The 27,131-nt window shown below is 42.0% G+C and overlaps 1 protein-coding gene across 6 annotated transcripts in view; it reads right to left on the bottom strand.

Annotated features, from left to right (window-relative positions):
* SPTBN1 (spectrin beta, non-erythrocytic 1) overlaps positions 1 to 27,131 on the bottom strand; it is a 213,146-nt gene that overhangs the window by 147,282 nt on the left and 38,733 nt on the right. The window lies entirely within an intron of this gene.

Here is a 27,131-nt window from a genome sequence, read left to right as displayed (position 1 = left end):
CGCCTGCGTTGGGAGTACAGAGTCTTAGCCAGTGGACCGCCAGGGAAGTCCCTGAATGAACAAATTTATTTCTATTGTATGTCATCATAAACTATAAGCTTTTAGCTTCTCCTAGAAATTCATACAACGTGATGTGAGAGAACTAACATGACTTTATCTAACCATCTCATTTACATGTTAGAAAACTGATGCCTAATATTAAATGACATAGTAAACCTAGATAGCATATTGAAAAGCAGAGACATTACTTTACCAACAAAGGTCTGTCTAGTCAAGGCTATGGTTTTTCCAGTGGTCATGTATGGATGTGAGAGTTGGACCGTGAAGAAGGCTGAGCACCAAAGAATTGATGCTTTTGAAGTGTGGTGTTGGAGAGGACTCTTGAGAATCCCTTGGACTGCAAGGAGATCCAACCAGTCCATTCTGAAGGAGATCAGCCCTGGGATTTCTTTGGAAGGAATGATGCTAAAGCTGAAACTCCAGTACTTTGGCCACCTCATGCAAAGAGTTGACTCATTGGAAAAGACTCTGATGCTGGGAGGCATTGGGGGCAGGAGGAGAAGGGGACAGAGGATGAGATGGCTGGATGGCATCACTGACTCAATGGACGTGAGCCTGGGTGAACTCCGGGAGTTGGTGATGGACAGGGAGGCCTGGCGTGCTGAGATTCATGGGGTCGTAAAGAGTTGGACACAACTGAGAGACTGAACTGAACTGAACTGAACTGAGTGACAGTACCGGTGGTGTTTAACAGGCATCAAAAAAGTGACTAAATAATGACTGAAATTACGTATATGACTGTGTTATTTCAAATTCTACTACCAACCCCAATACCCCCGCCTCAGGGGCCCAACCACGGCCACAGTGTTTTACAGGGATAAATGGGAATTCTCAGAACTTTGGTCTCAATGTTTGGCCCACTGACATCTTTGCTTTATCACAGGGCCCTCAAGAGAGTTAGGTGAAACATATTTAGCTGTAAATATATAGCTTCTCCCTTCAATATAGCTATTATTCATTCATGGAACCAAAATGTACTGAGGACCCAGTACATGCTCAGCACTGTTCCAGATGCCGGGGATAACAGTAAACAAGGTAAGGACCCAGCACTAGTGAAGCTTACGCCCTAGTAGGGTGAGCTGGACATACAGCACACAAGAAAAGGCAAGACAGCTGAAAGAAAATAAAACGAAGCTACAGCGATGTGACAGAGGATAACATCAATAATGCTGTGTTATAAACTTCAAAGCTGCTCAGAGGCCAGACTTAATCATTCTTACCACAAAAAGGAAATGATAATTATGCGAAGTGATAGAGGTCTTAGCCAATGCTACAGTGGTAATCACACTATATTATATAAACATATCAAAACAACATATCTTACACCATTTTAAACTTACAAGCTTAATCTTATATGTTGGTTATATCTTAATTTAAAAATAAAACAGGCATTGGGGGCAGGAGGAGAAGGGGACGACAGAGGATGAGATGGCTGGATGGCATCACTGACTCGATGGATGTGAGCTTGGGTGAACTCTGGGAGTTGGTGATGGACAGGGAGGCCTGGCGTGCTGCGATTCATGGGGTGAATTCAATGGATGAATGGCTATTTTAGAGCTGGTGGTGGGTCAGGGAAGGCCTGAGTCAGTATGTAAACTGAGACCTCAATGATCTTTCACACTCAGATCAAGAGGAATAACGTTCTCGGCAAAGGAAACCGCACGTGTAACGGCCCTACAGTGAGACCAGCACAGCTTGTTGGAGGAATGAAGAGCTCGGTGTGGCCAGAGTCAGGTGGGCAGGGTGAGAGACAAGGAGATGGGGATACAACAGCAGGTGGGGCCAGACACGAAGGGCTGTTAAGTGTGATGGAAGACACAGCAGGCTTTTAACCCCAAAACTGACGTTACTGGACGAATGTCTTTAAAAGGTCAATCCTGGTGCTGTGTGAAAAACAGATTCTAGGAGGCAACGATATGTGCTTAAGTTGTATCAGCGTAGTCAAATTCCTGCATGTTTTGTATACACAACCATCCGAGTAAATTAAAAAAGGAAGAGGAAGAAAGATGCCTACCCTCCTCCACTTAGTTGTGGGAAAATGTCCCAAGGAAAAAGATGTTTGTCATCTCCCCAACTATCCTGCCCCACCTGCCCCATCTTAAGATTCAAAAATGATAAGATTTTGTACCTGGATGCTCATTTCATGAAAACCTCATTCAGTGTGCACCAAGAATGCGCACAGAGACCAGAGTCAGCAGACCCAATCGCTGGAGCTCTAATCAAACCAGACACCACCTGGCAATCCCAAAGGGACCAGTTGAGCTGTGGACAAAAGCACTGCTTGAGGTGCAGTTCACCTTGTGGTGGCAAAAGCACAGACACCCCCTCTCATCACTAGCTGTTTTCTCACAAGCTGTCGACCAGCACATCCTCCATGTTCCTAAGTGAGAGGTATCGTGTCCACCTCACAACTGAGCCACGCAGCTGTAACTCACAGAGTCAGCCACCTCTGCTCAAACAGAAACTTCCTGGATGGGAGTACACTCCCAGATTCCCATCGAGGCAGACATTATCATGTCAACAACATACATTTAACAGTAGATTAATTTTAACACCTCCATTAGCAATGTATTTAGAAGATTTCATAAAAACAGTAAAATTCAGACACCTAAGCCAGTGAGTGTATCTATAGAAGAATCTTACAGTTGCTTTCAACATCCACAGTCATAATCCCTTCAAAAAGAAAGTCAATATTGTTATGTACCATTTAACCTGGAGATGTTAATTTTTAGGACTCCATTAAAACCAAAGATTTCTACAAAATTTAGCCTTGGAGGATGTGATCTCTAAGGGGAAAAATGTGAAAGTACTGTTAATTCCAAAATGTTTAAGCCAACCCAAGGTGAAATCTGACTACCACGTACCTCTTTCCAGATTTGTTTTGGCTATTTGGTGCCACCTGCTGCCCGATGAGAGCAACCCACACCACGTCAGGGCAGTGACCAACCTGGGCTCCACCAACGACCACCCCCTACCCCGACCTCCGCCAACCTCTGACTATACAGTAAGACCAACTACAACCGATAAATCTTCCAACCACTGACTTATCCACAAATTCCTCAACAAGCAAGTATTGGGTCCTTAACGCAAGTTTAAAATAAGTAATTTTAAGAATATAAGCACAGGTTTTCTACATTTTCTTCTTTTTTTTCCAGTTTTTTTTTTTTTTTTTTTTTGGATGTGGACAATTTTAAAAAGTCTTTATTGAATTTATGACAATTCTACTTCTGTTTTATGTTTTAGGTTTTTGGCCATAAGGCATGCGGGATTCCTCAACCAGGGATCAAACTGCACTCCCTGCATTAAAAGGCTAAGTCTTAACCACTGGACCATCAGGGAAGTCCCTCTAAGTTTTCTTCTTTAATGGTGTTCTTTAATAATGCCATTACTCCTCCAAACCTCAAGAGGGGACTGGGAAACAAGAGTTCCTATGAGTCTATAAACAAAAGAAATACGATTATATTATTTTTGATTGTTTCACTTGAGCTCCTAAGAACTTGGATACCAGGGGCATTTTTTTCCTCAATGTTCTCTGTCCAAAGACAATACCCGCGCCAAACTATAGAGTGTTTATGATGACAAAATTTTTAAAAAAACCTCAGGGGTATGTCAAAGCTGAAAATCCCACCTCCCCATCAGGGCCGTAGTGAAAAGGTGCCTCTAGGTATTCAAGAGCAACCGTGCAGGAACCTGACGGTGAAGGAACTTCAGAGACAAGGCAAGAGCATGGACAAGCGCATGTCCTTGACACAGGGATTCCAGAAAGCCCAGCAAGCAACACACATCACCATCCTATAACCCACTTCAACAAGGACAACGGTGTCAGCTGCGGGGCCAACCTGCAGCACACATACAGGTGTCCCCAGGAGGTTATCTATGAAGGGCTAGATTTTCCCAAGGTGCTATCAGTCATGTGTCCCAAGGGCCAGTGAAGCAATCTGGACTTCAATGGCTGTGGGAAGATTAGGAGCAAAGAAGAGAGGAGGGCTGCCCATCTTGGAACCCTGCCTGGTGGTTGGTCTGCCATCAGAAAAGCTGGAGAGGACTGTTTAAGGCTGGCGTGAGATAAAACCACCTCCACTGCTGAGAGGGGTTCTTACTGCCTCCCTGGCTCAGTGAGGGCCTGAATTCCGACTTGATCACCACAGCAGGAATCCATTAAATAATCCTTGAGTGAATAAAAATCACTGATACCCTAGATGTGATATGAATAAAACCCATGTCTTCTGTGGCTACATATTGGGAAGATAATTAGAAGGGCATCTCTGCTCTTTTCTTACCACGTGAGAGTGTGTGTGTGTGTTTAAGTAAGGAATAAGTTAAAAAGACAAGCCCCCTCCACAAATTAGTCTGCTCTAATCCTCTGTCCTTCTCTAATTCCTATGAACTGGAATTTTCCAAAAATACAGACATTCCACAAAGCTTTATCATTTTCTACTTCATGAAGAAGACAACTTTATTCCTTCAAGCTGGCAAAGACAGAAATAGATGAGGAAACTATTATTGTAGCCCTACGAGGCAAAGAGGTGCCACCGGCTTTGGCCTGTGTGGCCACAAGGTCACAAACAACAGAAAAGAAACTGGAGCTTCACCACTCCCAGCTTTGGGAGTTGAGTTATTAGTTCTCCTCTTCTTTGAAAGTCAACACCTGGCAAAGTCTAGAGGGAAAACATGATCTGTTTATTTTCCAAGGTACTAAATCTATTTTCCCTGTCACATGGGTATTAGATCAACGCACAGGGTTTTGTTCTTTATGGTTTATCTCCAGGTTTCCTTCCAACGCCCTCTTCTGTTTTGTGGGATGATGTTATCCGCTACTCTGTGCCAACAATCACGACCCAGATGGCTAAGGGCAGAGTCTCCTAAGGATCACCAAGCCAGTGTCTACAACTAAACTCATTCTTTCCTCCAAATCCCGTTTACTGCTGCCTCATTCCCTCACTGAACGACACCTCATTTTCCTAACCGACCTCAGCTAGAAACCTTGTGGTCATCCTTCACTTTTCTCTCCTCCCATATGCAGGCCCCCTGGTTTGCGGCACCTCCTGAAAAATCTCAAATTGGCTCAAGCAATAGCTTCTCATTCCAGAGCCTCACCTCTGATTTCAATCCCTAACCCACTCCCCTTACACTGCCGCCAGAGGGACCTTTCTAATATGTAATTCTAATCACTTGATTCCCACAACTAAAATCCACCAAATGCCCCCAACCTTCAGAATAAAAAATCCATATGCCTTCTGAATAACGCCCAGAACCCTGTGAAGAGAAATGAGAACATCTGTGAGGGCCCAGCCCAGCTCTCCAGCCTGGTTTCAATAGTCTTCTCCTCAAGTCTTACAACTCGTGAAGGAAAAGGCACACTCTGGTCTCACCTCCAAACTACAGCCTAGAACAACTCTTTGCTCTTCCCACAAATGCTAGCTGTTACCTCATCCCGGAAGCCACACCTGGTGCTTCCTCCACCACCACCACCCGGTCTGAGTTAGGCAGCCCACCTATGTCCTCCCTCCTAGGCTTCTCATACACCTCTACCCTATCACTGTAAGACTGTTTCATAATTTCAAAACATCTACTTACTAACCATCAGCAGGACACAAACTCTTAAGTTCAAGTCTCCATCACAATGTCCTTATATTTCTCAACTCCCAGCAAGGTACCTAGAAGTTAAGTGCTGGCCAATTATTTATGAACTGGCTGGGTGAGTGGGAGATTGGATGGAAGATGGGAAGGTGAGGCCACAGAAGCAACGGCAATTCAAGCTGCCACACTGGTACCATCTCCATCAGTCATATAAAGCCCAGAACACACACTCTCCTGAGCTACCCAGATATGCTGGGCTCTCTGCTTTCAAGGCAGTCACTCTTTTAGACTAGGCAGTTAATGAAAATGAACATACATTTAATAAAGTGCTTCTCTATACACATATATTAAAATGTATGTTTCCCTTTTTAATTTAGTTTTTGTCCATGAAAGTAATTTATTTTTTGTCCCAACTACTCAGATATTAAACAGCAAAGCAACAAAGAGAGAATAAATGGAATTTCCATTGGCATTACATACATGCACAAACATACTTCATTAGTACCCAATATTAATTAAAGACTTAAATAAACTAAATAAAGAAGAAGGTGACTTAACATTTGCCAACCCTTTTTGAGGAGGAAAACCATATGCTAACCATTACTTCAACAGGACTCACAAATCCAAATGTTCTTCAAACACTTAAAAAAAACCCTCTCACTTCGCTCACAAAAAAAACTTGAAAAAGGATACATTGGACTGCTGGTGGTCTCATCTTAACAAAACAAAAAGATTTTGCTCTGGGACTCTGGAGGGACCAAACTACATCTGAAAGGTTCCAGAAAGGGACCTCTGAGAGTTCTGCCTTAACCCTCTCAACTCTTCAGTGGCCAGAAAGCAAGAGAGTCACACCCTGTTCACAGTTTGCTCCTGAAGCTTTCTGAAGCGCAGCACGTGTCAGCCAAGAGGGAGGAGTCTTTGCAAGAAGCCACACCTGGAATCACTGTGATGAATAAATCTGGCTAACCAAGCATTGCTCAGGTTCATGGAGCCAGTTCCACAAAAAGGCCCAGAAGTCCATCCTAAACAACGCTCTCTGCTCACCAACACCAGGATGCCCAGGAAAAGTCCCAGTGTGATAGCTGACAACATAACAAAAGGCACACAAAGTCCTTCAGAAACGTTTACCATTCACTTATGCGGTTATCTAGTTTACTTGAAACTTTTTATGGGAACACATCTACTGTACAGAGTATGATACGGCTGCATAAAGCAGCCTAAATTCATCGACTCAGACCATTTTGAGAGGGAAGGGTGCTCAAAGACCTGTTTAAACTTAAATCTCACTAACAAAGGTGGTCTTCAAATACTCTATAGTCATCTTAACATCTGTCTGCTTTACCTATGAGTGACAGAGTGTGTTAAAATCTACCGCTATGATTGTGGATTAACACGCTTTCCTTGTAGCTCCCTGGATACATGCAAAATCATAATTATCTTCTTGGTGGGTTGTCAACATTATGAAATATTCTGACTTTATCCCCATGCATATATTAATTCTACTTTTATTGATAGTAATATTTGCCTGTCCCTCCCCACCCTCATTCTGCTCTTTAAAGTAATTTTGTTTTAGGTATGTCTCTTATTTTTTATTCTAATCCAAGAGTCTGTCAGTTAGTGGGCAAATATAACCCATGTATATTAATTAGGATTACTGCTATATTTGAAGTTTCAACCAAATTATTTTGCTTTCTATCTTAATTAACAAAATGTGGAAACTGGGGCCTGAAGACTTAAAACAATAGGATCAAATCATACAGCCATGAACCCAACATCTGTAATTTTTTATCACCACTGAATCTAGAGCCACTAGAATCATCTAATCTTTAAAATGCAGAGAGCTGATGAGGCTGGCAATCAATGACCACTCTCTCTCTGCTCTCTCTCTCTGCTAAGTTGCTTCAGTCCTGTCCGACTCTGTGAGACCCCATAGACGGCAGCCCACCAGGCTCCCCCGTCCCTGGGATTCTCCAGGCAAGAACACTGGAGTGGGTTGCCATTTCCTTCTCCAATGCATGAAGTGAAAAGTGAAAGTGAAGTTGCTCAGTTGTGTCCGACTCTTCGAGACCCCATGGACTTCAGCCTACTAGGCTCCTCCATCCATGTGATTTTCCAGGCAAGAGTACTGGAGTGGGTTGCCACTGCCTTCTCCGAATGAGAACTCTAGTACTATTAAAAACAACTTAATTTTTTTGCTGGCTTACTTTATGCTGAGCATGGTGCTTTATTTGCTTTTTCATTAGTCATCTCCAGTAACCTTCAGAGCTAGATACCATTATTACCTTATTTTATAGATTAATATATTTATTAATTTAATTATTTATTAATTGCTCTGCCAGTGGTGGTGGAGCAAGGAACTGAGGAAGCCAGGAGGGTTTGAACCAAATATTTATGACTATATGAATGAATAAATAGCTTGTGTTTTGAGGAACAACCCTTTAATAGTGATCCATATCAGAAAACTATCTAATGGACCCAAAGTTCTTTAATAAATAAGAAAATAGATTAGCCTCCTTTAAAGCCTAATTACCATGTAAGGCAGGCAACCCACGTAGCCAGGTGTCCTAGCTCACATATTCCCAAATGGGGACAATATTTCCCGAAGAATGAAAATTCACTTGGGGGTTGGGGAAAAAAAGTTTCTTTCATGTAAGCACAGATATGGTATATCTGTGAAAAGATATGAAGGAATATGAAAAACAGGTTAAGAAACCACTGTTCAGGCTAAAGAAAACGTGTGTATTACCTTTAAGCAAATTAAGATTTGAAGGCAGGGCTTAGAAGACAAGAACATAAGAGCACATTACTTTGTACTAAAGAATTGGAATTTCATATACCATGGGTCCCATTCATCACATCTCTGATGTAAAAACTCACAGTAGTGACTCCTGCCTCACACTAACATAAGTAATTCAGGGAAGCGGTGATGGTTTAGCCATCTTCTGTCTACAACACTCAAAGCCTAAAGCACTCACAACAAACCTTCTGCTACAGACTGAATGTTTGTGCTCCCTCCCACCAAAATTCACATGTTAAATCCTAACACCCAATGTGATGGCATTTGGACCTGGGCCTTGGGAGGTGATTAGGTCACCTAATGGAATTAGAAACCCCAGAGTGTAGGCATTCCTTCCATTATGTGAAGACACAGCAGGAGACACAGATCAGGAAGACACGGACCAGGAAGCAGGCCCTCACCAGACACCAAATGTGCCAGCACTTTGATGGTGGACTTTCCAGCCTGCAGAGCTACGAGAAATAAATGTTGTTTATATACCACCCAGACTATAATACGTTGTAACAGCAGCCCATACAGACTAAGACCCTTTCATTCCCAACATTCAGAAGTAACTTCTTTACTATCCAGATGATAGATGCCACTGGAAGGCCAGTTCTAATTTTATGAATAAAGTTCTAGCGATAAATTTTATTTTCTAATATGGGCAAATTAAAATAGGTTCTACTACTTGGAGGAGCAAAATTAACCCTTACTATAAAGAAAATTACATATTTTAAAAGATTTACTATCAGAAGATACACTGACTTATGGACTCTGTGGGAGAGGGAGAGGGTGGGAAGATTTGGGAGAATGACATTGAAACATGTAAAATATCATGTAAGAAACGAGTTGCCAGTCCAGGTTCGATACACGATACTGGATGCTTGGGGCTAGTGCACTGGGACGACCCAGAGGGATGGTATGGGGAGGGAGGAGGGAGGAGGGTTCAGGATGGGGAACACATGTATACCTGTGGCGGATTCATTTTGATATTTGGCAAAACTAATACCATTATGTAAAGTTTAAAAATAAAATAAAATTAAAAATAAAAAAAATAAATTAAAAAAAAAAAAAGATACACTGACCATAATTCATTTTATAACAATCTGTTTAAAATATCACATCAAGGTGGCTTAAAAACTTATCATTACTATACAGTATGGCCAAGAATATTATTCTCTAAGGAAAATTACAATGTAGGGGGAATAACAAAGCATCTCCCATTTTATAAACTTTACAATGAATAGTGAAATTATAAACAGATTTATTGAGTGTCTTTAAACAAAATAAAAATTCTTATATACCGCATAGAAATTTATCCCCATGTACTATTCATACATTAAAATTTTAAACAAAGTACCTTATTTCTTTTCTCTACCTACATATGATACCATCTAGATTCTAAATACAAATTTGTAAGGTCTAAAATTTTTTAACACTAGCTTTATTTCAAAAAAAGACTTGGAAAAGTAAGGTCAGCTTTTCCTGTATCTACCTATAAGCCTGAAAATCACCTAATGTGAACCAATTAAAAACATTTAAAAATAATTCCTATTAAAATACAAGGTTTCCTCATATACTTTACAGTTATCCTTGTTTTTGTTCTATTAACATAGAAAGGCAATTACAATTGAAATCATTACCTCAATGCAGACCTAACATCACGGTCTTATAGCCAACGTGGAGTTTCTGAGCCACTATAAATAACCACTTTGGTCTTACTTTTAAAACTTCCAGATAGTTTTAAATTACATTAGGATGTCTGTCTAATGGTACTGCTGCCAAAACGCCAATCCTGACTTTGAGTGAGCTTGGCATTTCACAGCCTTATTCTTTGGGAAATGGTATCAGGAATGAGTGCCTGCACAACAGAGGAGCAATAACGTGCTATTTGGAAGCTGACTTTTACTTCTAGAACAGCCCATTGCCAAAATCCTCTGCAAATCTTATCAAGTGAAAACGCATATCTCAATTTTCTGGAATAATGATCAAATGACAGAAAAATGTAAAACCACAACGCAAGGCAGCGCTACAGGAAATGATGAACAAGGCACACACACTAAGATCCGTGAGAGCTGGGGTCCTCCCTGTCCTGCTAACCTTTATACCCTCAGCACCAGCACTTCAGCCCCCGCAGATGCTCAAAAACAATGGTGAAAGAAAACGGCGCGAGGCATGGGCAGTGTCACCAAGGAACATTCTAATGCTGGGCCACAATGCCTCCTTCTGCCTAAATTATATGAATCCTGGATCCAGATAAACTGTAACTGTTATGTAAGGGGTGACAGTCTCCTAACTCAGATTCATTTAGGAAAGAATGAATTTTTATAAGAAATTTCTTTTCAACTCACAAAGTATGAAGGGTCCTATCTGGAGAGGAATGGAATAATCACAAATTTCACAAATCTCATTTGGGATAAATAAACATACTGATCTTAAATATGTCATATTCTGAGAATCATTCTCCTTTGCAAAATGGCTAAGATCTTAGGCTTGTCTAATAATACCAATTTCCAAAGGTTTAAATATTATAATATGAATTCATTTGTCTTGAAGAGCAGTTCAAACAAGCCTCACTGCTTGGATTTACACTTTAGCAGCAAACCCTCCCCTCTGCGTGACTGGTAAATGTTTCCCAAACTATTTAGAAATCTGCAACTTTTCAAATAAACAAAATGAGTAAAGGTTGGCCTATGATACTCGAAAAGGAAAAATGACATCAATCCCGGAAAGAAACATTCAAATAATCACCATTTTAACAGGATCAAACCTCTACTACCAAAATTTGTTTAAACTTTCTCAATTTGAAAAAAAAAAAGTTTGTTCTTTTTTAAAAAAACTTTTAACAATACAGACTGAAATCCATATGAATCTTACACTTTACTGTTTAAAACTTGATTACAAAGGTCCTCAGCACCAAGCCTGGTAACAAAGGTCAGTTAAAGCAAATGTGGAGATTCCCTTTCACTTTTGGTAATATTTAAACACAGATATTGGGCTTCCCAAGTGGCCTTAGTGGTAAACAACCCATTTGCCAATGCAGGAGATGTAATAGACACAGGTTCAATCCCTAGGTTAGGAAGATCCCCTGGAGGAGGGCATGGCAACCCACTCCAGTATTCTTGCCTGGAAAATCCCATGGACAGAGGAGCCTGACAGGCTACAGTCCATAGCGTCGCACAGAGCTAGACATGACTAAGTGACTTAGCATGGCATAGGAGAAAAATGAGCTACCCTGGTTAAAATACTGCCTAAGCTTAGAATTACAGAGGATCTCTCTGATACACAACCAAGTATGTGTTCACTGTAGGTGACCAGACACAAGCACGCACATCCACTGAAGGGCCAAGCCAGAACCCAACCAATGTTCCAAACTGGGCAGAAAGGCAAAGCAGCAAGCACAACCTGTCCATATTTTGCTTGGCTCCTGCTCTATTGCTCAAATTACTTCAAAATGAAAATGAGGTCTTAGCTGGTGAAGTCCTCAATCGGGTTCAAAAGCAAAAGCACACCAAGGCTACACTGTACAGCACAGGGAATTACAGTCATTATCTTGAAACAACTTATTTTCTGTTGTTTAGTTGCTCAGTTGTGTCCAACTCTTTGCAACTCCATGGACTGAAACATGCTGAGGTTCCCTGTCCTTCAGCATCTCCCAGAATTTGCTCAAACTCATGTCCATTGAGTCAGTGATACCATCCAACCATTTCATCCTCTGTTGCCCCCTTCTCTTGCCCTCAATCTCTGTCAGCATCAGAGTCTTTTCCAATGAGCCAGCTCTTCACGTCAGATGGTCAACGTAATTGGAGCTTCAGCATCAGTCCTTCCAATGAATATTCAGGGTTGATTTCTTTTAGGATTGACTGGTTTGATCTCCTTGGTGTCCAAGCATCAATTTTTTGGCGCTCAGCCTTCTTGATGGTCCAACTCTCACATCCACTCATGACTACTGGAAAAACCATAGCTTTGACTATACCAACCTTTGTCAGCAGAATGATGTCTATGCTTTTTAACACACGGTTTGTCATACCTTTTCTTTGTAGGAACAAGCGTAATAACCTACAATGGAGTATAATCTACAAAAATACTGCATCACTATGCTACGTACCTGAAACTAACATAATACTATAAATTAACTATACCTGAATTAAAATATTGATAATTAAAATTTTTTTTAAGGAGAGAATGCAAAGGAAACCAGCAACCTTCCCTGTTCCTGCAGAAGGATATAGGCTTAAAAGAACAAGAATCAGAGGATCCAGACAGCTTTGACTTTCTTTAAGAGTTCCCTGGTGATGTGATTTTGGAAACTATTTTTTAATTTCTTATCTGACCAAAGTCAAGCCTGTACTGTCATCTCCTTGTTATGTGATTAATAACGTATTTTAAAAATACGTTATTAATAAACCAATTTTCTACTTCCCAAAATATCTACAACATAACACACACTTTAGTTTTTTCTTCCTCCAAACACTTTCAAAGAAGTTTGCTGTTTCTTTTGTCAAACTCAGCAACGGAGTAAAGAATGAACAGGACAGGAGGACAGTTTAGAGAACTGGAGGGAATCAAATTATGTTAGCATCCGTTGATTCTGTGCAGAGAGAAAATGGAGTGGGCACCTCAGCAGTGGCTCAATTTTTAGTGGTGTCTGAGAGAACTCTAAAGCTGCCTTTCCTGCATTAAATGCGAATTTCAACCCAGAAAGTATCCTAATTAGGAAGGCTTTCTTTTTTTTTTTTTTCTAATTTTATTTTATTTTTAAACTTTACATAATTGTATTAGTTTTGCCAAATATCATAATGAATCCGCCACAGGTATACATGTGTTCCCCATCCCGAACCCTCCTCCCTCCTCCCTCCTTAAAATATTCATTTATTTATCTGTGCCATGTCTTAGTTGTGGCATGTGGGATCAAGTACCCTGACCAGGGATCAAACCCGGACCCCCTGTGCTGGGAGTACACAGTCTAGCCACTGGGCCACCAGGGAAGTCCCAGGAAGGCTTTCTAATCTCATATCAGCAGAGACGTTCTCTCTCAATCATTTGTGACTTTAAAGATAGGGACAACAGACAAATAAGAACTGAGTCAGCCTAAACATTCCTTTCTCCAGGAAGGCTCTTCTGAAGCCCCCAACCCAGGGCATCCTGTTAAATCTTTTCCTCATGGCATGTACCAAGAGTGTTTAAAAAATTACCTGTTAAAAGATTAGCTCACCTTATTTACCATACTCTCTATGAATTACTAGGTATCTCTTTTTAGCAACATATCCCTAGGTATAATGCATAGCACATGGTAGACAATAGGTAAACATTTAATGAATAAACTTCATATGGAAAAAATTTTAATCATCCAACGGTATTAGAGGCACTGTCCCTAACAGAGCAGCTGTATCAACAAAAATTTTCCAGTTTATCCAAAGGTAACTTTGTTCAAATTAAAGCCATAAATAGTAAAAACTCAAACAAAACTGAAATAAATCTAAGAATTATTTATATTTTACATTTTCTACTATACTTATAACATTAAATTTTTTGATTTCCCATAATCACCAAAGGAAAAACTTCAAATGGCAACCTCAAATGTCTACCTAAATTACAAAGGTTGATTTCCCAAGTCAAGTCTTTATTGCTGGCTGAATAGCAATACTCAGAGGGTTGACTGCAAAACTAAAAGGTAGTGGGAGAGATTCAAAGCCTAGCGCCCAGGCTGGTCAACACTTTCCTCCTCATCAGAAGGCACAGTCAGCAACACAGAGGACCCTGGACCAAGAAGGGGCTCCTATTTATTTAAGAACACATTCTACATTTAGATTTTTTAACTACCCAAAGTTAGAAGAGGTGAAAACTGACAGCAGTGCAAAGAAAATGTGGTCAGCTCAATAGGAAGCACCAGCAGAAGGCAGGGCAACTGTCAGAAATAAAATAATCACCAAGGGTTCTGAGCAGCTCAGAGGGTCCAGACGCGGGCAGCCAGGCTGTAAGACACCTTGGGAGTCCAGGACAAAACTTAGGACCCCCGAGGGGAAAACACTCTTAAAGCAACACCAGACAACTCTCTTTAAGTAGCTTAGGAGCTCTCATGTGGGCGCTGGCACAGACTCCTTGGCAGGCTGTGAGCAACAAATTCATAGTGACTCAGGGTTAGAAGGAGCTTTCTAACAACTAGAGCTGTCCAAAAATGCAAAGGGCTGGCCAGAGAGCAAGGGAGTTCACCAGCATCGGCAGAGGCTCACCCAGGGTGGGTAAGTATCGTTTGACAGAGCAGCCGCAGCAGGCTGAGTACTGGGTGCAAAGAGGGGCTGCAGGAATTCCAACATCCCTTTCAACTAACAGGCCTCTGTGATTTGGTTAACCACAAAGTGTTCACCGTTCTTCTGATCACACATTGTAGTCATAACTACAGTGCTCACAATGTGGTTCCCCAGGCATGCACCATACCCTCTTCCGTTGGGCTGAGCATATTCCGAAAGAACGGTTTTTCGTATTTTTAATGGAATCTTTTATTACTTTAATTACAACCATTCTTTGTTGGGGTATTTTCATATTAAGAGAATGTCTCCATTCTCTTTAAAATAAAAGTACTCTTCTGCAAACATTTATAAACATTCACATTGGGTTTCACAACCCCATGGAAAAAAATGGGCAAAAGGTTTTGAGAACGCCTTTTATATTTTAATGCAAACATTAATTTTAAGAGTACCACTGGAAATATTTATCATTGCAACTATTTTATTAGTTAAGTTTATACTCTTTAATATCACAGGTAGCAAATAAAACATCTGTTCATTAAAAAAAAAAACTTCCTTAGAAAATACTGCCCATGCTGATGTGACATAGTTTTGAGGGCATTATTACTGAGTCAGGGATTTTGTCCTTCACAAAAAGTGGAGACATTCCTGCTATCTGAACAGGTGTGAAGATGCAAAAAGTTTTTAATCTAAGGAAGTCACAGAACATCACAATATGAAACAGCTTGTGCGTTATAATTCTTCTGTTGATACAGCTTATACGAAAACCTTTCTTTGATTCTTCAGTCTGAGGAGGAGACTGTACCTGCGTTTCAAATTTCCCTAAGAAATTACTCTGTGATTCTCCTGATCAGAGTTTTGCTCTAACGGTGGGGACTGGACTGCATCAGTCCCACCCACTGTACTTAAAGGTGCTCACACATCCAGCATCAGTCACTTTGCAGCTTAGTTCTGACATGAGGATGGGGATACTCAGAAGATGAGCTGGTGACAAACCAGATATACAACCAAGGTACCGCACTGCTGCCAAACTGGTTTTATTTTGGCTATTTTAAAATGCAGTTCCCAGAAGCATCCTTATCTCACCCATTTTTTATAGGCAGATCATGATACCACCAAAACATGTCTGAAAAAAAGTGAACGTACATGTTTGGAAGCATCAAGAAAACATGAGAAAGCCATTCACTGCAATCACACTAAGCTATGGGACAATGAAGAGTTAGGCATTTAGCAGTTCCTAAGCCAGAAGCTGGTTGGTTTTGCCTTATGGTGATGGGTCTCTAGGGCTTCCCTTATGGCTCAGCTGGTGAAGAATCCGCCTGCAATGAGGGAGACCTGAGTTCGATCCCTGGGTTAGGAAGATCCCCTGGAGAAGGGAAAGGCTACTACTCCAGTATTCTGGCTTGGAGAATTCCATGGACCGTATAGTCCCTGGGGTCACAAAGTGTCAGATGGGTCTCTGACATTGATGTGCTTCTTGAAAAGAACTGATTGATATATTCAAAGACATAAAGAGAAGGCCTGTTTGTAAGACCAGGGATGAGAGTATGGATCAACACGGTGACCTACAATGATGATCATTCTCAAGCTTATGGAGACTTTTTGCATTTTCACCTTGGATACTTTGAAATTCCTCAGATTCTCTGAGGGACTAGGGAGCCGCTGTCGAAGAGATTTCTCTAAAATGCATGTTGCCCCACACTGGTCTGTAGAAGGATGACAGGAAGTGTGCTGGTCTTCTTTGTATGCTCTGACTGCAAAGGCACTAAGCAAATGAGCAAACAGACCCCTCACATGACGCCTAGTCTTCCGTGTACACAGAGTGTTGAAAGACTGGCCAAGTTCCCGCGAGATCATTCTCCTGTCTCCAGATGGAAAGAAACAGAGTGAAATACATCAGAATGGAGACTTCAGCCTCTGCGGGCAGGTGGAGATTGGATGACCAGGGTCCAAAAATGTCTCTTCTTTTAAACCAATAAGCTCAGTAGAATAAGCTCTACAAGGGAACAAAATTTGTTTTAAACTTCGGGATCACTACCAGAAGACTAAGAATGTACTCAGTTGCTGAAACCCTTCTTAGTGGAAAATCCAGTGCCAGCTTCGCAGGCAGGGAGGGTCACCCCCAGAGGGACCATGCAGTGCTGACAAGTGCTCTCTCCTCAGAGGCAAGCTGGCCACTGTGTCAGCCCTGGACTCTGTGCAGAGCTCCCTCTTGACTGAAGGGAGGCACAGCCAACAAACACGCGCTCTCTTCAACCTGACTGCTCACCACTCACACACACTCCAGGAACTCTCTCTAAAGTTCCAGAAAGTTCCTGCTAACCAGCTCGACAGGCTTTCCAGGTGAAGGATGAGGAGTCCCCTCCCCCTTGCTCTCAGCGTACATTTCAAAAAGAAGAAGAAGAAAACAAAATCAGCAAGGCCAGCACTTGCCCTTGGTTTTGCACTGATGGAGAGTTTTCATTAACACGTCTCTGACTCAGAGCTGCTGCTGCTGCTGCTGCTGCTAAGTCGCTTCAGTCGTGTCCAACTCTGTGCGACCCCATAGACGGCAGCCCACCAGGCTCCCCCGTCCCTGGGATTCTCCAGGCAAGAACACTGGAGTGAGTTGCCATTTCCTTCTCCAATAGAAATCCGTTAATCTTTACATCCAGGACTGTGCAGGCAATGTAGGCTGGGAGCTGTCACCTACTCATATGCATTTTGGCTCAAGACACACTCTCTGAAGTGAGTATTTATCTGACTTCCTCTGAATGGCAGGAGGTCTCTTCCATCTCTGCTGTGCCTCTCTTGCCAGAAATAGACAGTGAGGTCAGGAGCAGCCTCTCTGATGTAAACCAGCTCCTCACAGAGCAGCAGGTGGGAGGCAGGGAAATCAGACCACTCTGGCGGCCTGACCATCCCACAGGAGCTCAGCGCACGCTGCCCAGTGCAGCCTACAATTCTCAGGTCCTTGTGACCGGCTCCTAGAGTCACAAACCTTCATATCAGCCTCTCGATGACAGCAGAGCTAAGGTATTCAGGTCCAGAAAGCAGAAAATCACCAGCTTCCCCATCACGGCCACAGTCTCTCTGGGAGGAGTGTGGGTGCAGGGTCACTTCAAAGGCCAGTGAGTACTTTAAATAAAGGATGTGTGAATTCTCCAACTGACACCCTGAGAATAAAAACACACACATTTTCCTTTCCTTCATTTGTTCCATTTCCCTGAGTTCCACATTTGGAAACAGATACTGTCATATTACAAGAATAGACGGCAGGTCTGGAAATGAACCGAAGCTCTTTAGTCCAGTCTTGCTTTACAATGCAAATATTTTTCTATCACACATTCCAAAATATGCTAATCATCTACTGCAGCACACATTTTCAGGGAGCTATACATACTTACCAAAATTTCTTCAAACTTTCAAGAAAAGTCTCCATGCACATAAACTGCTCCAACCCCCTGGCTTCCTCTCCTCTCACAACTCCCCAGTCCTCCTCCTTCGTGATCTCCTCTCCTCTAGGAGAGGGGGCTTCTACCCCCGAGTGGAATGCCCGGTGTGAGCAGACAGGGTGAGCCGGGTCACCACCCCCAGCACCACAGCCCACCACACAGCTAGAGCACCCACCTGCCGGAGCAGTAACCACCAAGATGAAGTACAGTTGAGGAGGGCCTCGCAGACGAAGACATGAGAAGAGCTGGAAACGACCAACTCAGAGTGCACATGGTCCATCCCCTCTCATTGGATACCACACACCTGCACCTTATTGTCCAGCAGGTTAGCACTTAATTGGCTTAAATTATCCTTAATGGACATACACAGCATTAGCCATGGTCAGTTATAGCAAACACTGTGCCTAATTAATACATACTGTTCCCTAAAAGAGAAGGAAGCATCTGGGAGATGCGGGAGGGGACCGGCTATTTGGTGGTAAACAGCAAGTAGTCCAGAAGCTACCATCTCATTTAGCTAATTACAAATCTGTTTCTGGTGGGTGGGGGGGGATCCGGGCTGCGGGGCAGAAGAACCTGAGGCAGTTCACCTCCCTTCTCACTGAGGAATGAGGCAGCTCCAGTGGGAAAACAGAGGGGGTTTCTACTTGGGGGAAAGGGACAGGGAGCTCAAGGCCCTGTCCTCTGCACTGGGTCCTGTTTTCTGAAGCCTCCTGGCCTGACTCTGCACAGGGCAGTCCAAGGGCCTTTGGGGAAAGATCACCAGGGATCTGCAATCAGAGACTCTGCTGTCCCTTCCAGAAACCAATTACTCCACATTCAGGTCAGAACCAGGGGAGGCTTGGGACAGGTAACTCAGAGGCTCTGGGCCTCGGCTGCCTTGCCTATAGAGAGGACTGGGCCAGAACAGCAGTTCCCAACCCTGTGCACACATTACAATCACTTTTGGTGATTCTGTGATTAAATTAGACTCAGGCAGCAGGATCTGTAAAACTAAAGTGAAAGTCGCTCAGTCATGTCCGACTCTTTGCAACACCATGGACTATACAGTCCATAGAATTCTCCAGGCCAGAAGACTGGAGTGAGTAGCCTTTCCCTCCTCCAGGGACTCTTCCCAACGCAGGAATCAAACCCAGGTCCCCTGAACTACAGGCGGATTCTTTACCAGCTAAGCCACAAGGGAAGCCCAAGAATATTGCAGTGGGTAGACTCTCCCTTCTCCAGTGGATCTTCCCGACCCAGGAATCGAACCAGGGTCTCCTGCATTGCAGGCCGATTCTTTACTTAAGTGTTGAGAATAATGGATCAACTAGAGCCCCTTCTAACTTAAACAGAAAAAAAAATTCCTAAGCCCCAAATATCAATGACGTCATCTGCACTCCTCCCCTTAAAGGGCAGTGGATGGGGATTTAAAAAGTGAGTGCACTGCTAAGTAAGGCAAGTACTGTCAAAGCCATCCCGGCCCCAGGAACACGGGATGAGCACAGAGGCTGCAGCCACCCTGAAGGATCTTCAAGTTTCCAGTCAGCTCTGAAATGTGGACACTGGATTTAGATTTTCTTCCCTTTGCTGCCTGAAACATGAGTCTCACAATAAACTATATCTTCAACGAAAATGTTGTGGTTATTTTAAATAAGTCTTCAGCTAACAAATGAGACTGTTTGCCATTGTTGATTTGTTTTTAAACAAAGAATGAAAAACTACTTAAGCATTCGTTCATCTCCTCACTTTCAGTGGATAACAGACCACAGAAAAAAACATAAAACAAGTCCTAAGAAATGAACAATTAACATAACAAAAAACTGAAAAGAATTATAATACCAAGATGCCAAAAATACTGATTACATTTCAATCACTATTTGCGCTTTCATCTGGAAAACATATCCTCCGCTGGAAAGTACCCAGGATAACAGCTGCATTGGTTTTTCAACTTTCACAAACACTCTAAAAGTTAGCCAGAACTCTGGACTGGCTGACATCCAGGGTTTTATTATTATGTACCATTAGTTCATAGTGAGAAACGTGGGCTAGGGAATGGAGAAAGCGAAGTAACAACAGGGGCTTCGTAATCGTGTGCAGATGTGAACGTTTCTGAAGTTTTATTTGCCAGAAAATGCCTCCCACGTTATTTCTATTACCTGGAGGCTTTATTAATTTAATTAGGTAATTACAAACGTTATATTTTTAGGACATCATTTAGATACTTAACGTTAAACAATTTTTCTTATGTCAGTGGCTGGGCCATGCTGACATTTTAATATTTTTCATATGTAACGCAAACCGGTCAGTGTTCTTCCCCTCTTGCTCCACTCTTTAGCAAGTGCGGAAAACAAATCACCAGACCGACAACCAGTCCCCTTCTTTCCTTATGTCCATTTCTTGTCACATCAATTATGGCTCAAAAGTCTCTCACTTTTAGTACTTCATAAATGTTGGGGTTTCTATCATTTTCTTGAAACGTTTATAAAAGCCAAACGGAGTGGTACAAGTCCAGTACAGGCTTTTCAATCTCATGAACCTCTAAAGCTAAACAACAACAACAAAAAGAGGGACCAATACAGGTTTCTAACTTCTATTAAGTAAAGAACAAAAACTACAACAAACAAGAAAGACTACTACGTGATACTGCCACTATTCTATAAAGACTCCAAGGGTCATCACCATCATCACTGGAAAACTGAAAGATCTGTACCTTATGCAGAAGAGGACAAATGCTGATCTTACACCAGGCTTCTCAAGTGGGCAGTGAGCGACCCACAACACACCTGGTCCCACAGGTGCAAAGGGAAGCATAAGCTGGTAGGCAGATGACGAACACTGAAACCCAAGTCACCTGATCAGGAACAGGCACAAGGCTCCTCCAGGCGTCTGCATCTCTACCTGGACATTACTTCTGAAGTCCCTTCCTGTTCTGAAGTCCAATAACCATTAGATGAGAACACTCTGCTAGACTGTTACCTATTTTATTAGGACGAGGGATAAGAACCATGTCTCTTATGCCCCACGGTGTGTATCTCCAGCACCTAGCACAGCAGTTGCCACAAAGTAAGGGCTCAATCAATATTTACCGAATAATGACTTTTCTCACCTCTGCAGTATTAAAGGATTTTAAGAAAGATGCATTGATGATTGATGTCTGGTAGCTTCCTGAAAGAAATATAACATGGATCTGGCTGTAATTTTTAATTTTATGTATGTATGTATATTTGTATTACTTAACAAACACTTATATTAAGAACTCTATGTGTCAGGTCTTTGACCTTTACAAATACTAACTCGTTTAATCCTCAAAAGGTCCTTTTCTAGGCAGGCATGCTTATCTTTCACATTTTACAGATGAGAAAATTGTGACACAGAGTGGTGAAGGAACTTGCTTAAGGTCAAAGCAAGTTAGTGGAGTCAGGATTTGAAACCAGTCTAGTTCCTGAGTCTATCCTCTGCTGTCCAATATGGTTGCTGCAATCACATGAGGCTATTTAATTTTAAAGAAATTAAAACGGAATGAAAATCAAAATTCAACCCCTCAATGTACTAGCTATGTGCACTCAGGAACCACATGTAGCTCAGGGCGACAGAACTGAACCATGCCTGGGGGAACACTCCCCCACAGCAGAAAGCCCCACTGGAAGCGTGGTCTCCACTCTCAGGCGATGCCCCACTGCGGCCTCTCCACCTGGCTGTGGCCCCAGACTTTGCACTCCCACCTCCGTGCTGAGCCCCCAGTGCAGCAAAATAGAACACGAAGGGGCTTTCCAACTGGAGTTCTGTAACACCCATTCTTCAAGCAAAAGTATGTAAAAACGATAGCAGCTTGACTCTTGATAGATGTCCTCAACAAGAAAGCTGGGCTTGTTTTTTCCTTTGTTATACTCTATTCTTCTCCTGGCAGGATGTCTGCAGAAATGGTCTCTGGCTGTTAGGTCACTGGTGCACACTTGCACCTGTCCTGCTGTGAAGGGCAGAAATTCTGTTTTATAGATTTTGTAAGCAGAGTTCAGCCAGAGGGTAGCCCTTCCCAAAATTCAGCTCCCAAAATATTTGTGGACATTAAAAAAAAATGCAAAACGCATATCACATGTGGTTCTTTCTGTAACATGGAAACAAAAGCTTTTGGTATCAAGGCAGCTTTAAATTCTGTCTCAGAGGAGGATTCAGAGTGGGCTGCCTTTGAGGGGTGGACTGGAGGGGGTGTTAGGATTTCTGCAATTCCCAAAATAACTACAACTCCCAAAATAGCAGTTGTGAAAGTTTAATTACCTAAGAAGGGTAACACATCACATCATTGTTCAATATAACATCTGAACCCAAAAAGACTTAAGGGGAAATGAGACACAGGGCGGGTAAACTTTGGTAGAAAAAGAGTCAAGTCCCAGAACTAAGGGCTAGGAAAACAAAGAAGTAAAGTGGAAAAAACTTTGGGTGGAGTGAGTATCAAGGGAAGAAGAATGAAAGTAGGAAGACTGAAAAAAACAAAACAGAATGAATTCATAGTTCTGCTGTGGCTGTCCCAGTTGTAAAATTCTCTCTCTGTTAAATGAAGCCAATAAAAGATCTATAACAAAATATTATATTCGCATTCCTTCTCTCCCTTTTCTAAACTAGGCATTTTTTAAAAAATGATGATTACTTTCAGAGAACTCCAGAGGGTTCCCCACAGAAACTCCAGGGTTTCCTTGACACCCATGCATCATATGGGTCAACAGATGACAAGTTTCTCTGGCAGTAAACAGAGGAGGGAGCCAGGTATGCTGGCCTCCTGGCTCAGGGTGGGGGTGGTGGCATCAAATACCCACAACCAGGAGCTCAATCAGAGAAGGCAATGGCACCTCACTCCAGTACTCTTGCCTGGAAAATCCCATGGACAGAGGAGCCTGGTAGGCTGCAGTCCATGGGGTCGCTGAGGGTCGGACACGACTGAGCAACTTCACTTTTACTTTTCACTTTCATGCATTGGAGAAGGAAATGGCAACCCACTCCAGTGTTCTCGCCTGGAGAATCCCAGGGACAGGGGAGCCTGGTGGGCTGCCGTCTATGGGGTCGCACAGAGTCGGACACGACTGAAGTGACTTAGCAGTAGCAGCAGCAGGAGCTCAATGTGGCTGGACATCAGATCTTCATGTTCCATGCCATATGGCTGTCCCCATTCACAGCTGGCCCTCTGCATCCATGGGTTCATCCACAGAGGGCCGCCTCTACTATGCCACTTTATATAAGGGACCTGAGCATCTGTAGAATTTTGTATGGAGTGGGAGAGTGTTCCTGGGACCAATGCCCCCAGATACCAAGAGATGAGAATACAGTTTCCTGAACAACCATCTCCACAGACATGTGCTCACATCATCATTTGTGATTGCTGCTGAGTGCTGTTGTACAGTATAGATGTACTATAACTTTATTTAACCAAGTTCCTACTAAGTGAACTCGCTCAGTTGTGTCTGACTCTTTGCGACCCCATGGACTGTAGGTCTACCAGGCTCCTCAATCCATGGGATTTTCCAGGCAAAAGTACTAGAGTGGGTTGCCATTTCCTTCTCCAGGGGATCTTCCCGACCCAGGGATCAAACCCGGGTCTCCCACATTGCAGGCAGATGCTTTACCCTCTAAGCCACCAGGGAAGTTTTGTTCACTATTCTCAAAAATATTTTCATGAATGTGGTAATATCACTATTAACTGTGTCCATTATTTTGTTAGGGTCAATTTCAAGATAAGAAACCTACTACCCTGGAAAAATGGGTTCTCCCACCAGCACTGCAGGAGAGGGCCTGTTTTCCTTTCACCCTGATCAAACCAATTAAGATAAGAAATAAGGAGATTCAATTGCATGTCTTTGCTTACTAATGATGTGACCTTGAACGTTTTCATTATCTAAACTGATCACTTCTTTGGGCAAATTACTAACTTCTCTATGCTTCCGTTTATCTGTAAAACAGGAAAAATAATTTATAAAAATAATTATAATATTGTAATATATAATAATAATATCACTTATTATATAATAATAATTCTCTATCTCATAAAACTGTTTAAAGAATTGAGTTAATGCATATAAAAAGCTTAAAACAATTCATAGAACATTAAAAATAACTTATTATTTATAGTTTTTAACTTATTTCTGATAAGAAATCTTTCTTTGAAACAATAGAGTTCACATTGGTGGTTACTTTTTCTGAACAGCACAGATGAAATAATTATCACTGGATAACAAAGAATCACTGTATGTACCTACATGTAATTGTACCAGTGGACCTCCCTCTCCTTCATTTAGTTATAATATGCACTAGATCAAGGCTATTTTTCTGTAATATAAATAAAAAATACATCTGAATCAAATTTTAATAAATTGTACATTCATAGATTTAATTTTAATAAAATTCTGCATTTTTCCAGAATTTTAAAAACTTTATAATAAAATCTTATAACAAAAAATATTCCAAAACAAAGTTTGGTTAAATAAATCATGATATATGTAATATGTTGACTCTCATGCATCAATATTTAGGTGTAAAACATGGAACAATGCTCAGATGAAATACCAGGTAACAAAATAAACAGATGATGATTCTATTTCTGTTTGAAAACATATACTTATCAGGAGTAATATACACACCAGAATGTTAAAAGTAGTTCTTAGCACTGGGTGATGGTATAAAAGGCAATTTAAATTTTATTTTTGAAAGAAAACCATGTTCTCCTTAGTTTCTGCAAAGAACATTGCATTTTTTGAAAGGAGAAATGTTAAGTATTTCTACAGGTGGGATTCCAGTGTGGTGTCCAGTTTCTTGGACAGTGCAGAGCTGTCTGGCAGGGCAGCCCCTCTTGGATAACAAGATTCTCTCTGGCAGGAACATTCTCTGGACAGACTGGGGAGTGGAATCTCATCAGGGCTCCTTGAGCTTCAAGTTGGTAATTCCCGCCTCCCCATCCTCCTAGACAATAGACATGGGGAAAGGCCCGAGCTGATTTTATCTTTCTCCTGCTTACCATCCAGCAATGATGCCCCGAGGCTTTCAAAACAAAGTTTCAAACTTTGAAAGATTCCAACTATATGATAAGCACACAAGGCCCCTGCTTTCCCCCAGTGTCACCCCCTGCCACAAACCTGCACACCCTCAATTCTCGGCAGCTCAACTCTCTCACAGTTCCCAGACTCTGCATGTCCACTGAGACACCACTCAGTGGTGTCACTCACACTCAGCTCAAGCTCCCCTCCCACAGGGGGCCTTCATGGTAATCCCTGTGCACAGCATTTTGCATACTGAACCACAATCATCGGCTCATTCCTGCCCACCTTCTTGACTGTGAGTGAGTTGGGAGGGATACAGCAAGCAGAGTGGGAGAGTCAGTAGACAAGTGGAGACAGAACTCCTTGAGGGAGAGTTGACAATTAATAGCTATAATGAACTGCACATACATAAACTACATGAGTTGATAAGTTCTGACATAAATACACCAACCCGTGAAACCATCACCACCATGAAGAAAATGAGCATATCCATCACTCCAGAAAGGTTCTCTGTTCCCCTCTATGTTTCGCTCCTCCTGGCCCACTTCCACCTAACCGCCCCCCTCCAATCTCTGACCCCCAGATACCCACCGATCTGCTTTCTGTCCCCACAGATTATAGTCCGCATCTTCTATATACATAAAATTATTTAGGATGAACTATTTTTCTGTCTGGCCTCTTCACTCAGCACAATTATTTTGAGATTCACTCATGTGCTGCATACAGCAATAACTGATTCTTTTGTTATTGCTGAGTAGTATTCAACTATATGGCTATAACTCAGCTTATGTATCTGCTTACCTGTGATGGACACCTGAGCTGTTTCCATTTAGGGCTACCACAAATGAGGCTGCTATGGACATCTGTGTACAAGTTACTATGTGGAAAATGTGCTTTCATTTCTCTTGCGTAAATGCCTAGGAATCCTTGGGTCATATTAAAGGTCAAATGATCTTTTTTTTTTTTTTTTAAAGAAACTGCACGACAGGACATTCTAATAAATTTTTTTTAAAAAAGCAGAAATCAATGAGCAGATGCACCAGGGGAATATCCTTTTTAAAGAAAGATAATAAATCCTTTTATAAGAGACGAGTCATTTTACAGTGTGAACATTCTCTGTGACTTTTAAAATTCAATCTTCACATATGAAGCTTTTTTTACCATGCAAATGAGTCATGCCTATATTAATTACAGTTATATAAAAATCTGCGTTCTGTCCACTGACCAATTTCCCTACATTGAGCCTTGTTCTTTTCAGGATTTGGACGGCACCATTCAATTGCTTCTCTCACTGGAAGTCTCTAGAGCAGTGTTGTAAGAAAGAGCATGACGTGGTAACTATATCAGTCTTGAAAAGGATCCTTCTTTGTATGTGTTCCAAGAAAAGACAGTAACCCACTCATGTGACTTGGGGGAGGTATAGTAACTTTCTGTGCCTTTGACAGCCACCCTATCAGCACCCAAAATGAGTTGGGAGATTTAAAAGGCCTTCTGTGCAAAGGCCTATTCAGCAGTAAGTACAACATAAGCTGAAAAAAGAAAGCAATTCTACATAGAAATATCCTATCTTGACACTTAGGCTGGGACCCTCTCCAATTTCAGTTCAGTTCAGTCACTCAGTCATGTCCGACTCTTTGCGACCCCATGAACTGCAGCATGCCAGGCCTCCCTGTTCATCACCAACTCCTGGAGCTCACCCAAACCCATGTTCATTCAGTTGGTGATGCCATCCAACCATCTCATCCTCTGTCCTCTTCTCCTCTGGCCCTCAATCTTTCTCAGCCTCAGGGTCTTTTCAATGAATTAGCTCTTCACATCAGGTGGCCAAAGTATTGGAGTTTCAGCTTCAACATCAATCCTTCCAATGAACACCCAGGACTGATCCCCTTTAGGATGGACTGGTTGGATCTCCTTGCAGTCCAAGGGATTCTCAAGAGTCTTCTCCAACACTTCAAAAGCATCAATTCTTCACCCCTCAGCTTTCTTTATAGTCCAAATCTCACATCCATATACGACCACTGGAAAA

This window comes from Bos javanicus, chromosome 11 (genome assembly GCF_032452875.1).
Source record: "Bos javanicus breed banteng chromosome 11, ARS-OSU_banteng_1.0, whole genome shotgun sequence".
Classification (NCBI taxonomy): Eukaryota; Metazoa; Chordata; class Mammalia; order Artiodactyla; family Bovidae; genus Bos; species Bos javanicus.
This window is presented reverse-complemented; position numbering and strand designations above follow the sequence as displayed.